The 16,410-nt window shown below is 34.6% G+C and overlaps 1 protein-coding gene across 1 annotated transcript in view; it reads left to right on the forward strand.

The window, feature by feature from the left end:
- The window catches only part of LOC309653068 (uncharacterized protein), a 377,540-nt gene that overhangs the window by 349,825 nt on the left and 11,305 nt on the right, over positions 1–16,410 (forward strand). The window lies entirely within an intron of this gene.

Raw genomic sequence — 16,410 nt, forward strand, 5'->3', positions numbered from 1 at the left:
TCCAGCACTGTAGCTTGCTGGTCGTTGAGTGGATCTGGGTCTTAGCTTTGAGATGGAGATCTCTGGGAGCACTTTTTCCGTTTGATATTACGTGGGAGGTGTCTGGTTGACCAATGTCCTGAACTCTGCTCTCACACCTCAGGAGCACAGCCGTGACACCCGGCTGGAGCACCAAGACCCTGTCAGTCACATGGCTCAGAAGAAAAGGGAGAAAATAAGAAAGACAGAAAGAAAAAAAATAAAATAAAAGTTATTAAAATAAAAAATAAAAATATTTATTAAAAATAAGTAACAGGTAAAAGAAAAACAAAAGAAAGAAAGAAAGAAGAGAGCAACCAATCCAAAAAACAAATCCACTAATGATAACAAGCACTAAAATCTGTACTAAAATAAAAAACAAAAATGGACAGACAGAAAAATGGTAAAAGCAAAGTTATACAGACAAAATCACACTAAGAAACCTACACATACACACTCACAAAAAGAGAAGGAAAAATATATATATATATATCTATATATATATTTTAAAAAAGGAGGAGAGTAATCAAATCAATATACAAATCTACCAATGATAATAAAGTCTAAATGCTAAACTAAGATAGACGTCAAACCAGAAACAAATTTGATGCAGAAAGCAAACCCCAAGTCTACAGTTGCTCTCAAAATCCACCGCCTCAATTTTGAGATGATTCATTGTCTATTCAGCTATTCCAGAGATGCAGGGTACATCAAGTTGATTGTGGAGATTTTATCTGCTGCTCTTGAGGCTGCTGGGAGAAATTTCCCTTTCTCTTCTTTGGTCGCACAGCTCCTGGGGTTCAGCTTTGGATTTGGCCCCGCCTCTGCATGTAGGTTGCCTGAGGGTGTCTGTTCTTAGCTCAGACAGGACGGGGTTAAAGGAGCAGCTGATTAAGGGGCTCTGGCTCACTCATGCTTGGGGGAGGGAGGGGTACGGAATGCGGGGCGAACCTGCGGCTCCAGAGACTGGTATGACATTGTAACAGCCTGAGGCCTGCTGTGTGTTCTCCCAGGGAAGTTGTCTCTGGATCATGGGACACTGGCAGTGGCGGGCTGCACAGGCTCCTAGGAGGGGTGGTGTGGATAGTGATCTGTGCTTCCACACAGGCTTCTTGGTGGCTGCAGCAGCAGCCTTAACATTTCATGCCCGTCTCTGGTGTCCGCACTGTTTGCCACAGCTTAAGCCCGTCTCTGGAACTCATTTAGGCCGTGATCTGAATCCCCTCTCCTTGTGCACAGTGAAACAGTGTTCTCTTGCCTCTTAGGCAGTTCCAGACTTTTTCCCAGACTCCCTCCCAGCTACCTGTTGTGCCTTAGCTCCCTCCAGGCTGTGTTTACATAGCCAACCCTAGTCCTCTCCCTGAGATCTGACCTCTGAAACCAGAGTCCCAGCTCCCAGTACCGACCCACCCTGGCGGGTGAGCAGACAAGCCTCTCAGGTTGGTGAGTGCTGGTCAACACTGATCCTGTGTGCGGGAATTTCTCCACTTTTCCCTCTGCACCCCTATTGCTGCGCTCTCCTCTGTGGCTCCAAAGCTTCTCCCCCACCACACCCGTCTCTGCCAGTGAAGGGACTTCCTAGTGTGTGGAAACTTTTCCTCTTTCACAGCTCCCTCCCAGAAGTGCAGGTTCCATCCCTATTCTTTTGTCTTTGTTTTTGTTTTTGTTTTTTTTTCTTTTGCCGCACCCAGGTACCTGGGGAATTTCTTGCCTTTTGGGAAGTCTGAGGTCTGCCAGCATTCAGTAGGTGTTCTGTAGGAGTTGTTCCACATGTAGTTGTATTTCTGATGTATTTGTTGTGAGAAAGGTGATCTCCATGTCTTAATCCTCCGCTATCTTGAATGTCTCTCTCATGATTTATTCTTGGTATGTATTGTGTTCCTAAGAATTTGTCTATTTCTTCTTGGTTATTCAGTTTGTTGGCATACAATTACTCATAGTACTCTCTTATGATTCTTTTTCCATGGAATCAGTGGTAATGTCCTCAGTTTTATTTCTGATTTTAGTAATTTGATTCTTCTCTCTTTTTTCTTAGTTAATCCAGTAAAAGGTTCTATCAATTTTGTTGATCTTCTCAAAGAACCAACTTTGATTTTATTGATTTTCTGCATTTTTCTATTCTCTATTTTTTTAATCTCTGCTCTAGTTTTTATCATTTCATTTCTTCTTCTAGCTTTTAGTTTAGTTTGTTCTTAATTTTCTAGTTCCCTAAGTTGTTGTAAACTTAGGTTTTCAATTTTAGATATTTCTCTTTTTTTAATGTAAGCATATTTATAGCTATAAATTCCTCCCTTAGCACTAATTTTGCTGCATTCCATAAGTTTTGTTATGTTGTGTTGTCGTTTTCTGTGTTCTCTAAGTATTTTAAAGTTTCCATCATGACATCTTCTTTGATGTTCTGTTTAATTTCCACAACTTTTTGAGTTTTCCAGTTTTACTTCTGCTACTCATTTCTAACTTCATCCCATTGTGGTCAGAGAAGATCCTTTGTATGATATCTACCTTTTAGAATCTATTGAGACTTAATTTGTGGCCTAACATGTGGTCTCTTCTAGGAAATGTTCCATATGCATTTGAGAAGAATGTGTATGCTGTTGTTGTGTAGAGTGTTCTGCATATGTCTGTTAGATCTAGTTGGTTTATTGTGTTGTTTAAGTCTATTTTCTTACTATCTTTTGTCTGGTTGTACTATCCATTATTGAGAGTGGGTTATTGAATATTCCAACTACAATTTCTATTTATCCCTTTCTTCCTGTCAGTTTTTACTTGAAATATCTTGATGGTCTGTTATTAGGTGTGTAAATGTTGATAATTGTTATATCTTCTTTCTGTGTTGAACCTTTTATTAATATGTAATGTCCTTCTTTGTCTCTTGTAAACTTTTATTTAAACTATTTTATCTGATATTAGTATAGCCACCCCTGTTCCCTTTGGTTACTATTTTCATGGAATACCTTTTTCTATCTTTACACCTTCAATCTATTTGTGTCTTTGGATCTAAAATGGGTCTCTTGTAGACAGGATATAGTTGGAGCAAGTCTTTTTTAATCCATTCTATCAATCTCTGTCTTTTGATTGCAGAGTTTGATCCATTTACATGCAAGGTAATTACTGACAATAAGGAACACTTCTGTCATTTTGCTATTCATTTTCTATATTTGTTTTATAGCTGTTTTGTCCCTCACTTTCTACATTCTTGTATTCTTTTGTGTCTAGTTGATTTTTTGTATTGAAACATTTAAATTCCTTTCTCATCTCCTTTTGTATATATTCTATAGCTATTTTCTTTGTGGTTACTATGGCAATTACATCTAGTATCCTAAAGTTATAACACTCTTAATTTAAATTTATTCCAGCTTAACTTCAATAACATACCAACACTCTGCTCCTTTAATAACGCTATCTCCACCTCTTTCAGTTGTTGATGTCACAAAATTACATCTTTGTTCATTGTGTACCCTAAAACTTAAACTAATAATTTAAAAATGCATTTAGTCTCTTAAACTGTGTAGAAAACAAAATATGGAATTACAAATCAAAGTTACAATACTAGCTTTTTGCCTAAAAATTTTTTTTAATATATTAGTCTCAAATTATGTAGAAAAAAAGTAGAGTTACAAAATATTGCTATAGTAATGCTAGCTTTTATAATTGCACATCTTTTTACCTTTATTGAGATCTTTACTTCTTCATACTACTTTAAGTTTGTGCCTAGTGCCTTTTCATTTCACCCTACAGGACTCCTTTGAGCATTTCTTGCAGGGCAGGTTTACTGGTAACAAACTCCCTCAGCTTTTGTTTATCTGGGAATGTCTTAATTTTCCCCTCACTTTTGAAGAACAATTTTGCCAGCTATAGATTCTTGTTTGAAAGGTTTTTTTTTTTCTTTTAACACTTTGAATATATCAGCTTACTGCCTTATGGCCTCCATAGTTTCTGATGAGAAATCTGTTGCTAGTCTTATTGAAGATCCTTTGTATGTGATGAGTCACTACTTTCTTATTTGTTTCATGATTCTCTTTTTGTCTTTACTTTTGAAATTTTGATTATAAGTGTCTCAATATGTGTATCTTTGAGTGCATCTTACTTGGAGTTCGTTGAGGTTCTTGAATGTTTATATTCATCTCTTTCATCAAATTTGGGGATTTTTCAACCATTATTTCTTCAAATATTCTTTCTGTCCTTTTCTCTTGGGTTTTCTTCTCTTTCTGGGACTCCCACAATGTATATGTTGGTCCACTTGATGGTGTCCCACAGGTCCATTAAGCCCTGTTCACTTTTCTTTAATCTTTTACATTCTGATCCTCAGACTTGGTAATTTCCATTGTCATATCTTCAAGTTAGCTAGTTCTTTTTTTCCTCTTGCTCAGATATGCCTTTGTATCCCTACAGTGAAATTTTTATTTCAGTTACTGTATTTTTCAGCTAAGGTTTTTTGGTCACTTTTTATCTATCTCTTTATAGATATATCTATTTTGTTCATACATTGTTTTCTTGACTTTCTCCACATCTTCCTTCAGTTCTTTGAGTGTCTTTTAGATAGTTAAGGCCTTTGCCTAGTAGACCCGCCATCAAGTCTTTTGGGGAGACAGTTTCTGTTGATTTTTTTTCCTTTGAATGAGTCATACTTTCCTGTTTCTTTGTATGCTTTGTGATTTTTTGTTGAAAAAATAGACATTTCAATGTAATGATATGTTAACTCTGGAAATCATATTCTCCAACTTACCCAGGGTTTGTTGTATTTTGCTATTGTTTTTGTTTATTATTTTTGTTTTGGTAATTGTTGTAGGCCATCTCTGTGTCAAAGATTAGCCTGAGGTATAAACTTAAGGATTTTTTTGGTCTTTTATGAGCTTGTTCCTTTCCCTGGGCATGTGTAGTTACTTTCTAGTTTTCCCCACATAGTTGATTTTGTGTGTCCTTAAAGCCTGGTTCCTAAAAGGGAGAAAAGAGAAAAATGAAAGGGGGGGTGGGAAGGAAGGGCACCATCCCTTAAAATCCCCTGGAAGTCATTTTAGGCAGAAAGGGAGGGGCTTGCAACAATGAGAGAAGTTGTGACAACAGTGGTCACCATCTATCTGTCTGCACCTCTGTGATCAGAAGCAGCAATTAGAAATCAGATCATACATACTTAATACCTGGAGAACAGCATCTTTTTTGCCCACTTTGGCTTCCACAAGCTCTGTGCATGTTGTTCCAGGAAAGCATGCACTTCTGCTTGCCATGGTGCTGGGGGAGGATGGGTAGTTGCTACTGTGCTAAGAGCTAAAATTGACCAAAACTAACCACAATTTCCTGTACTTCCCCTGGGTGTTGCAAGAGCTCCAAAATAGCTACATCACACAAATTCTGCCACTGCAACTGTTTTCTAGGTGGGGAGACAGATACCTGGTGCTTCCTACTCTGCCATCTTCCCAGAATCCTCCTCCAAAATAAAGTTCCTTTTAATGAATCTGTTTCAATAACAAATTTCTACACCGATGTTTCCTGAAGTTTGTAGTAGCAAAGTACATGCAGAATATACAGACTTGTTTTAAAATACTCTCCATTGTTCAAAAAAAGTCTTAAAATTTACTTGACTTGGTCTTCCTGAAAATATTTTTTTCTTTGAAATGATCCAGGAAAGTTCTCAATATCCAAGAAAAAAAACTATTTCACATGGCTCTAGTAAACAGTCTTTTTGTTATCTGACACCTAATATTTAAAGACCTTTTATTCATATACTTAGATATAGTATTGGCTTGATGAAATCCAAACAAAAATTGATATAAATCTTTTACTCAACTTAACAGAAATTATATATTTAATATATGACTTTTTGCATCAGATACATTCTCTCCAATAGTCACCCACATTACTCCTACCCAAATTTAAAGGAGCATTACTCCAGGGTCTTCTACATCCATGGCAAAACCTAATACTTAAACTCCATTTGAAGACAGTCAAGATGAACATCTTGAAACTGTTGGGGAAAATTACATCTTACACTTTGGAAACAAAGACATATATATTTTATTCCCAGTTGCATCACTTATTTGGGAAAATGTGTCTATATGAGCCTTAGATTACTTCTCAACAAAATTGGGATAAAAATGTTTACCTTATGGGGTTACCATAAGTAACGAGAGAATGTAAGTGGAGTGACTACCCAAGTGCCTTGCATATAATAGGGCTTCAAATCATGTTGGTTTTACACAAATGCTAAACTCTATGTTATTAATTATAAGTACAATAAGAGTTCACAAATGAGATCAGTATAAGCTGGGTAAAGAGATAAGCTTTAGTGTGAGTTTTAAGACAGTACAGTGAAAGAGCACTAGACTAAGCATAAAGCAATCTAACTTCTGGTACAGACTGCAGACTCTAAAACAAATTAAATGCAGGCCTTTGGGCAAGTAAATTCACTTATCTGAGTCTCAGTATGATGAAGGGGCTGGAATAAATAAACTTAAAGGAGGCTTATAGTTCTCATATTCTATGGTTCTATAGACATCTGCTTAGGGTGTGATTCAGCAGGTTTTTCTTTCCACAGAAAAGCAGGCAGTCTTGGCAAGGGCACAGGTAAGAGGTGGTGAGCACTGTAGGCATGGAGCAGTGAGGTGACAGATCTGACTATAACAGAGGAAATCATAGGAGAATGCTAGCTGATGAAATAATGCTGTTAGGGCACAGCCAAATTGTCTTTGACTATCAGGATGAGGAAAATGGTCTTGATCTAACAGACAGCAGAAATTCAATGTAGATTTCTTGATTTGAGGACTATCTAACGAAAACAGTATCAAGGGAACATTATTCCAGGGGGATGAATTGAAGTGAAGAGAGATAATAGAAACATAGAGACAGTAGAGAAGCTGTTGTAATTTCAAAATCAAATTTTCTTTTAAAGAAAATAATTTAATAACCAACACATCAATTGACATTTAACATATTCTTGTAGTTGCAAAAAGCTGTAACTTATACAGTCTTGTGAAAGCTTTAAATAGCTCAGTTTTAAGAAGTTTTGTTGACAGTGCTTAGGAAAGCATAGAGCTTTTCATATGCCACACATTTTATTAATTGTATTAACTTTACATGTTTTGGAAAATTTTCAGATGTGAAAACTACTTTTCTGTATGACTTCCTCAACAAATATTAAGTAAAAATTCAGATTAGTGACTATTAGATTAGAGGCCATAATGAAAAGTTTTTATTATTTCTTCAGAAGTGACTCACAGAATATAAGAAAAAGCATGTGAATTACATATGTTGGATTGTTTAAAGATAAATCTAAATATAGCTATTTCAGAGCTGATATGCTTCTGTAATATTTTACTTGATGCTGATTGAGGTTATATTTTCTGTCCTTATACAAGATAGTAGAGTTTCTTTAGACAGCATAATTTGCGTTTCATATGTTTCAACTTATGTGAAAATATTAATTTGTTACTCTTTTAAAATGACACATTGAAAAATATTGTTGCTTATTCTAGGAAGCTTTGGACATCTGAGGCTGGAGGAATCCCACTGCTATTAAAAAAAAAAAAAAAGCATGTGCCAAAATTCATTTTATGGGTAGTATCAGTAAACACTCACTCTTTGTGTTAAAATAAATAGATAAATACATAATATATGAGCTTGAGAAACAAATGATTTAATCTTTCTGGGACCTACTTTCTTTATCTGTAAAATTAAGCTTTTCTAAATTACTGTCCAATATAATAGTCCACAATTTTAAAACACTATAATCCACCAAAAATAAGAATCCATCACGGGACCCTAATGTGTGTGGAAAAAGTAAGGCAGTATATCTCTTCTTATTCAAATGGAAATCCTGAGACATTTTACTTTTGTGAAAGAATTGTATGGGAATTTGAGGTGGGGTCAATGGAATACAAGACCCTGCAGATGAATCATCACATGGAAAAAATAACTAAAAACTACTGGAGACATGGTGAAGTCAACCATGTAGTTGAGAGAAATTCCTTCAGCATGGAAGAGAAAAATTGCAAAGACAGAGTAGGCTGGAAGAGGACATTAAAATCAGCATAGTCTTATTGTCAAAATTAGTAGTAAACTAAATATAAACTCTCATCAAAGCTGAACTACCCTTTATTTGTGTTCATTACCTACCATTTCATAATAAGGGACAACTATGCTCAGTCTGCGCCTAATGAATCCATTATAGTTTTCATAAAAGTATTTTCTGAAAAGGGGTATATAAAAGAACAGAAGTCAAATATAAGGAAGAAATGATACAAAAGGATGTAGATAGGGAAGATGATGCAGTGTTTACCAAAGAAAACATGAAGGGAAAGACCAACTGGCAAGCCTTTTACTCCTTCTTAAGAATTCACCAGCCCAAATGGCCAGAGGTTAATGCCTTCATATACCTATAAATTACTCCAAGCCTCTGAATGACACATTTTCATTTAGTTCCGGATGGGTTATGCTAAATTCTCTGTGTGGGAGGGTGGAAAGAAAGAGAGAATATAGATTTTAGCAATTATTTACAAAATGAATTTGTGTGGAGATTCTTGCTGTGAGTGTATAAATCAAAGACCCTTTTTTATACCTTCACCAAAAGAAATATCAACATTCTACTTTTGACAGCAGATAATATACTGTCCCTTATTTTTACTAGCTTTATCAGTTCAAGTTTCTTCAACATCTTCAAAATAATTCATCTACTGAAAATGTATTTTTTTCCTACTCCAAATCATTTCAATAGTGTATTGATTTCTTTTCAGCACTTGGACATATTTTATCAGGAGAGAACTAAATCTGAGCGATCAACCTTACATTTTCCTATAAAAACTCACAGATCTGTTTGGAATATTCAAGATGAAAGAGATAAAAATTATTTTGTCTTGGGTCTATAAATTAGTAAACAAGTAAACAGTAGCAAAATTACCGGTGAAAACATTTAAAATCATCTAGGTTTCAGCATCAATCAACAGTGTTTATCTGAGTACTTGGTGTGCCTTCTTTGTGTTTAGATCTGTGTCAAAGAAATGTTATTATGTAATGATTAAGAGCATGGGCTCTGAAAACAGAATGAGTTCAAAACCTGGTTCTACCTCATACTATCTGTATGACCTTAAGCAAGTTACTTTTTATCTATGTGACTCAGTTTTCTAATCTGCAAAGTGGGAATAATAATAACACCCACCTGTTGTATGTAATAAACATGGTAATACATGTAAGGAACTTAGAACAGTGTTTAGCACAGAATAAATATTCAATAAATGTTAGTTACCCTTCTATGTAAGGTGAAAAAAGAGGTAAAGCCGTGGTCCCCACCCAAAGGAATGTAGTCTACTTAAAGAAATATGTCATTCATGAATAAAACCATTAGAAGATACAGAATATATATTCAGTACTCTTATTTTGGTACAAATATTATTAGAGGCATCAGTAGTCAAGGATAAGGAAGATAAATGTGAACTGGACTTCTCTCTAGACCTCATGGAGGGAATGAATAACAGTCTTTGAAAGTCTGGAGAGGAATGGGGGATTATGATCTAGATGGGAAAATAGGATGGAAGGCAGAGTAGCAGGAATTAATATAGCTTGTATTAAACAGATTAGATTGCCTTAAAAAAGAAGATACCTGATGACGTCACCAATAACAATGGCAGAGATAAAGGTAAGATCAAATTATGGAGAACTTTAAATGCCAGTCTAAGGAATTCATGTTACTGTACCTTTTCACTTGAGGGATAGCTATATTTGGTGTTGTAGCTATTTGTGCATATGGTTTATTTTCCTTATTTGAGTGTAAGCTTCTGGATAGAAGGAACCATACTAATTTAATTTCTCTACCTCCCTTTTTCCCTCTTACCCTGATCCACCATACACGTATACACAGCATATTGTCTGGCACTATGTCAAGTAGTAGTTGTTGAATATGCATTGAATGTATAAATGAATCAGTTAATTGATGCACAGTTGATCCAGTGATCAATAGGGAGTCACTGGGTTTTGGTTTTTGGTTTTTGTTTTTATTAAGGCTATGGGTTGATGTAAGCACTGTTTTAGGAACATTTATCTCGTGTTATTTTACAGGCTTGGTAGGAGAGAGTCTAAAGGCAGACAGACTAACTAGTAACTATATGTTTGCTATTTTTATATATGCCCAGAATTTCTAGTGCACGTATTTGCATGAGCAAATGTGCAACAGTGGAAAACAGCAATTTTGTTTGGTCTTTCATTGGGATGAAGAAGATAATGGTCTGTGTAGTATGGGATTTAAAACACTAATACTCCCTTTACTGATAAGTAATAAGTTAATTTGAAATCAGTCAAGGCTCCCTGAGGAGCTTCTGAAAATGTTGTTGCGATAGAGATAACATAAAGAAGAGCCTTTCATTTAAAACACTGCCCAACTAGGTTGGTTGCCAAAAATTTGTTTCTTATATGACAGCAGTGTAAAGATGACTTCTTCTCCACTAGGCTTGAAAAGATTCAAAGGTTTTTTTCTCACTCAAGAAGCCACCAAGTTCAAGTCTCTTCTAAAATTGGTTAAATGTATTTTTTAATCCCTATTTCATGGATAAAGATACATAAAATAACTATGTGTTATCACCTCCCTCATCAAAACTTTCAGAATTTCCCTGAGTGTCCTTACTACCAAGGGGATAGTTAGGGAAAGAGAAAAACACAGAACATTCTAGCACTTACAGGAACAAACTGGGGTATTGGCTCTAAAAGTGTCTCAGATTTCACCATATGGATTACTTATTTCCTGGCACATCTCTACAAAAGCCCTTCAACTGGGTAGTGTAACCAGCAGCTGGGATATAGGAGGCACCCCTCAAGTCATATCCACTGATTCTCAAAGAGGATTTAATGTGTTTACATCACCAGGAATCCACAGAACACTAAGCATGACCACACAGATCCAGGGTATCTAGGATACCCTAGAAAATGAAGTATAAAAAGATTTGAAACCTAATAACAGGCAATGAGTGTTGCATGGACATGGTCCCTGTCCTTTAGTGAAAACAAACAAAAGTGTATGGGAAAAATATTGACACAATTCATAATGATAGAACAATACTAACACAAATACCTTATCATTTTGGGGATGCGAAATAGCAAGAGGAGATCCATGTATAGATAACATAAGTCTAGAGAGCATGGTAAGCTTTCATCTGTTGATTTCCTAAAAATTTTAGTAGAAGCTATAGATGTGAAATTATCAAAGCTATTAAGATACCTATGTCACTAGTATCCTTCTCAGTGGTGAGGCTCAATAACATCTGCTTCAACAAATAATAGAAGCCAATTTGTATCACTTAATAGACATGATTGTCAACACGGGGAGCATGTCACATGGGAGGCTTATTTCAACTGCATACACTCTCCCCTAGATTCTAATCTCTATCTCCCCTCTCCAGGAAGTACATAATGCTGCCTGCTCCCCTTACCCTCCAATGATTGCCCTAATGAGCCACTACTGTATTACTGTTTGGAATGAGTCATCTCCATCTGATATATTGGGACAGAGGGAAACATGTTGAGAGCTACTACTTGATAGGAAAAGCTAATTAATAGAACCTTAATCCTAAATGTGTTTTGATTGAATTCTAAGTGGCCTGTCTCTACCAACATATATCTGTTTATATTCAATTGCTTGTTCAGAATCTTGAACTGTGAGAATGAGAATTTTTTAATGCCTGTTTTTGTTTTACAACATCTCTTTGCTTTTAAGCACAAACTTAAGATTCCTTAACAACATATTGGACATATTTTTGCTAATAGGAAAGTACTTTCTTGCCTCCAGCCCCATCCAATATTCCCATTGTAAAAGGAAAAAGTAAGTTTCCACTTATAGCCATTCATGATAACTATGTGTTAAGCACAGCACAGTAAACTCAAGAGTTAATGCAAGAAAATGCAACTTCATTTATCATTAAAACAAGTGGGAAATACTAGAGATAAAAAAATGCGTGAGCTTCAAAATAAACAGGATATTTTCTCAGACATATTTTGGCCTCATGCAACAGATTCTAGGCCTCAATAATAAAGATATTAGAAAACTAACCATATCTAAAGGAAAAATAAAATTGAAAAGTTATGTTTCATACTAGACTGCTAAAATAACAGAGAGATCTTTAGAGTATGAATACCATGAAAGAAACTTTCTTTATCTTGGTGAATAAGACAAGTGGTACATAAATATAATCCCCTGTATTTAAGGTTGAGCTCTTTACTATGTTAAATAAATGGACTACCATGTGAAGTTCTCTCCTAATCACCCTGCTTCTCAAAGTTTAAAATATCAAGAAGTATTTTTGTCTCTTTCTCTTAAAAATTCTGTTTGGCAAATATGGAAGTCAATCAAAATTTAGTGCCGCTAAATTGAAATTCATATGGATGACACTAAATAAAACCATCTTAACGCAAAAGATGGAAAGAATCAACTAGAATGTCCTAAAGCACTTTGCCTTAAAATTTTGGAGATGGGAAAAGCTACAATAGACAGTTTTATCTATTATCCCATGGCACTAATTTAGTTATTCATTAATAAAGCCAATTCTGACTTTGAATTACTATTCTCATTTGACCTCACTGTATCTTTCAAGCAATATAGCTTAAACCACTACAAAAATGCTAGCATGAGGGTATAATGTTTTGAGAAACCAGATTGTGAGGCAAAACAGAAAATGTGTTTACTGTTCATCACATAAAATTTCCTATGTTTAAACTATTTGCTAGGAATAAATGAGGAGTTTTACAAGCTGCCAGTATAATAAATAATTTTAATAGAAGATAAACTTGTGAAATACAGTACTAGAAGAAAATTAAAAAGGAAGGATGGGTTTCCACATGCTAGAATTTGAATTCATTGATTACTACTTAAAGAATTTCCATGTAGTACATAGAATTTTCTGAAGATCTCCATATTCTCTTTACTTGCATTTTTTAGTCCCTGCAAATGATTTTTTTTCTCATTATAGTAATTTTTAATGAATAGCAAACAGTTCCAATTGACATTATCTTCTAAGTCAGGAATCCTCCTCATTCTCCTACTCCTCCCCCCTTTTGGTTTAGTGTTTGCTGGCTTGAAGTTAGAAGCATCTATTCTTCCCCTATTCAAAAGTAGGGATGCATTCATAGAGCATGTTACCCATAACACTATGGATGTGGGGCATTTTTCACACTGGGGAAGGTTAAGCTTATTAACAATAAAGTATAGAGATTACTATTAATTTACAGGACTCAATACTAGGTGTCAATTAAGTACCATAACTCCCAGTAGCAGATTTTTTTTCTTAAGGAAGCTAAAAGGAGTGTGTCTGATAAAATGGGTATGGCAAGGTAAATTATTTCAATTCTATTATGCTGATTCCTGAATTCAGATAAATTAGGAGTAAATATTCACAGCTAAACTGTAACCCTCATAGCTGCTGATAATAATGATAACCAATTAATTAAAATCACACTGGATTAACTTTATACTATGCGTCAGGTACTATATTTAACACTTTGTATACATCTTATTTCAATTTTACATTATAAATAGAAATTGCTGCACTCAAATAAATGTTGCCTTAAGATTCATTTTTTTAAAATACCAACAGCTAAATACTCTAAGGAAATGAAAATATTACATTCTAATTTTTTATAGAATCTTGGAAAACTTCTCAAGAATGTTAAATTCTTTTCTTATTTGCTTTAAAATATTTCTTCCTAGTTCCTGCCACAGGCTAAATACTAATCATAAAATTGACCCTCAGATTAATATATAATGCAAGTCTTTAAAGCTCATATTTTCTAGATGTTTTTCCCTTCCCTGAGCCTCTGTCTATATGTTGGTGAACAAATACCATGTAAAGAAAATGTAATGAGGATATGAAAGAGGAAGATAGTATTGTCAAGACAGCAGACTTAAATTTACATATACACACATACCCCTACCTGATCAAAATGCTAGTTTCAAACTCATGTATTAAGGGAGTTAAAAATTACATTACAGACTGGTAGTATGTTATATGTAAATCTCTATATTTTAATTAATTTATAAATTAATTCTATATATTAAAATTTTTAATCCTTATAACAAAAAATCGTTTTCATTATTATTCCCATTTTATAGATTCCATGACTGATGCTAAAAGAAGTTAAATGCCTTGCTAGTTATTATGGCATGGAATCAGTTTCCAAATTGCAGCGATATATTTCTCTGTCTCTTGTACTTTGCTACTACATCAATCAGTGAATACACAGGTCTTATTTGTGCACTCACAGCAGCTTTGTCTGGAGGTTTGGGGTCAAAGGGGGATGTTCTACCTGTTTTGTGTATGTCCTCCAAGATACCAGTTGACACACTCACAAGTTTCTTCACAAAAAGTGGCAGAGTTCGCCAGGTGGAAGTGACCTGCCTTGTCTCTTGCTCTTTTTACCATGCATCTTGTCATGTATAAACTTTAATTCCTTTTTTGGTTCATGGTCATAGCTAATTATAATTATCACAGAACCAGGTCTTGAAATGAGAATGTTTCATCCAATATCATGTGGAATGTAAAACAGCTTGACTGAATGCAATTTTCAATTTTTCATTGTTGACCTTAATAAATTCAAAAAATCAGCAGATAAGAATAAAATTCATCTAGCATTTTATTGTGAATAAGTTATAAGACAAACAGCAATTAAGTAGATGGAGTGATAGTAAAATTCAATTGTTACCTTTAACAATTCCCATTCAGGATTTCTGGACTCCTACACTAAATATTTTGACTTGCATTCAAGAGATTTTTTTTTTTCTAGCATGCTAAAGGGTTCTGGTTGAAAGTGATTTTTTATTTCTTTTCTACAAAGAATATAAAGGAAGACTTTATAGTAAGGTCCTAATAAACCCAGAATTGTACTTGTTATTTAGGAATTTACTGGCTTATTCTTATTGTTAATAATATAATAAGGTGATTTTTAAAATACTTTACAGTTTATAAAGTACCTTCATTTCATTTCAAATATTTTATTTAATCTTCACAATTATTCTGAAAATTGGCTAATATTATTTCACTAATAGCTAAGAGAATTGAGACTCAGAGGAATTTAATGACTTACCCAAATTTAGAGAGCTAGTAAATAGCAAATCTTTCAGCTCTACAGAAAGAGCACTCTAGGTGAGGCTTGTTCTTCACTATACCATGCTGTCTGTGCATCTTACTAAGTTTCCATATCTTATGTGAAACTTACAGGTCAAGAATCTGTTTCTAATAATGTTTTCAAACTGGTGGTCCTTATACTCTAATGTGCATAAGAATCCCTATGGAGTTTTCTAAAATTGCATATTCTCAATCCCTACTCCTGTTTCTCAAAAATTTTGACTCAGTGTTTGAGCCAAAGATGCAGGTGACCCATAGTCCACAGTTTGATAAACACTAGCATGGAGAATATTATTGGTGAACCTCTTGGTCTAGTTTCAGTATTCCTCTCGCTGCTGTACTTTACTCCCTTGTTAAAGAAAACGCACCATGCCTTTGGGACAGCTACAAGAAAGCACATGCTCAATTTTGTTTTGTATTGTTTTGTTTCATTTTCCAAAGACCATTTCATTTTTTACTGCTTATTATCAAGGCTGGATAGAATAATTGGAAAATTGAAAGCCTCCACTATACCTGGAAACTAGAAAGTAATCTTATTTATGAGATTTTCCATTTTTGGCACACCCAAAAATGAACCAAGAGCATTCCATAAAGAGACATTGGCACTGGATATATTATGCAAATCTATCATTAGAAATATAAATTTGCTGAGAAATTGGCACACTAAATAAACAAAAACTTCTCAGCTAGTTATGCCTTCTAAACTATCTGAGACAGTGACATGTAGGGAATACCTCTCATAATTTGTCACACGTGTAAAAATTTGACCTATGAATTGTTCATCCTTTCAGTAAGCATCTAAGTTTGCCAAAGGACATCAGTGCCATTTTTGCCATGGACCTGCACAATCTATTTAGACTAGATTTCTTTTTACTTTTCTTTTCTCTGTAGATATTCCTTACTCCATATGAGAAACAAAGGACTTTAATAGTATTATGAGAGTCATTTTAATGCAATAACTTTCAAATCTTTTTGGTACACCAATATTTCAGCATCTGCCATGTCATCACTAATGTTTTATTAGTCAACACTGTCTCCCTCACCACTCGTTAGATTTGTGAAACTATTTTACATCACAGTTGCCCCACTCAAGGTTTTGATCAGGTCCATTTTCTTAAAAGGTATTCATTCACAGAATTAGTTTGTGATCATTACTCTGAGACAACTCTTCAATGCAGTTTCTGTGTTGTTATTTAAACATTGCTATATTCCTAGCTGACCACAGGTAGGGTTTAGTTATTTGAATATGTTAGTTGCTGACAGAATTTGAAAATATACCATTTACCTTTTTAAATATATT

Source organism: Balaenoptera physalus (genome assembly GCF_965194825.1).
Source record: "Balaenoptera physalus genome assembly, chromosome: X".
NCBI classification, from domain to species: Eukaryota; Metazoa; Chordata; class Mammalia; order Artiodactyla; family Balaenopteridae; genus Balaenoptera; species Balaenoptera physalus.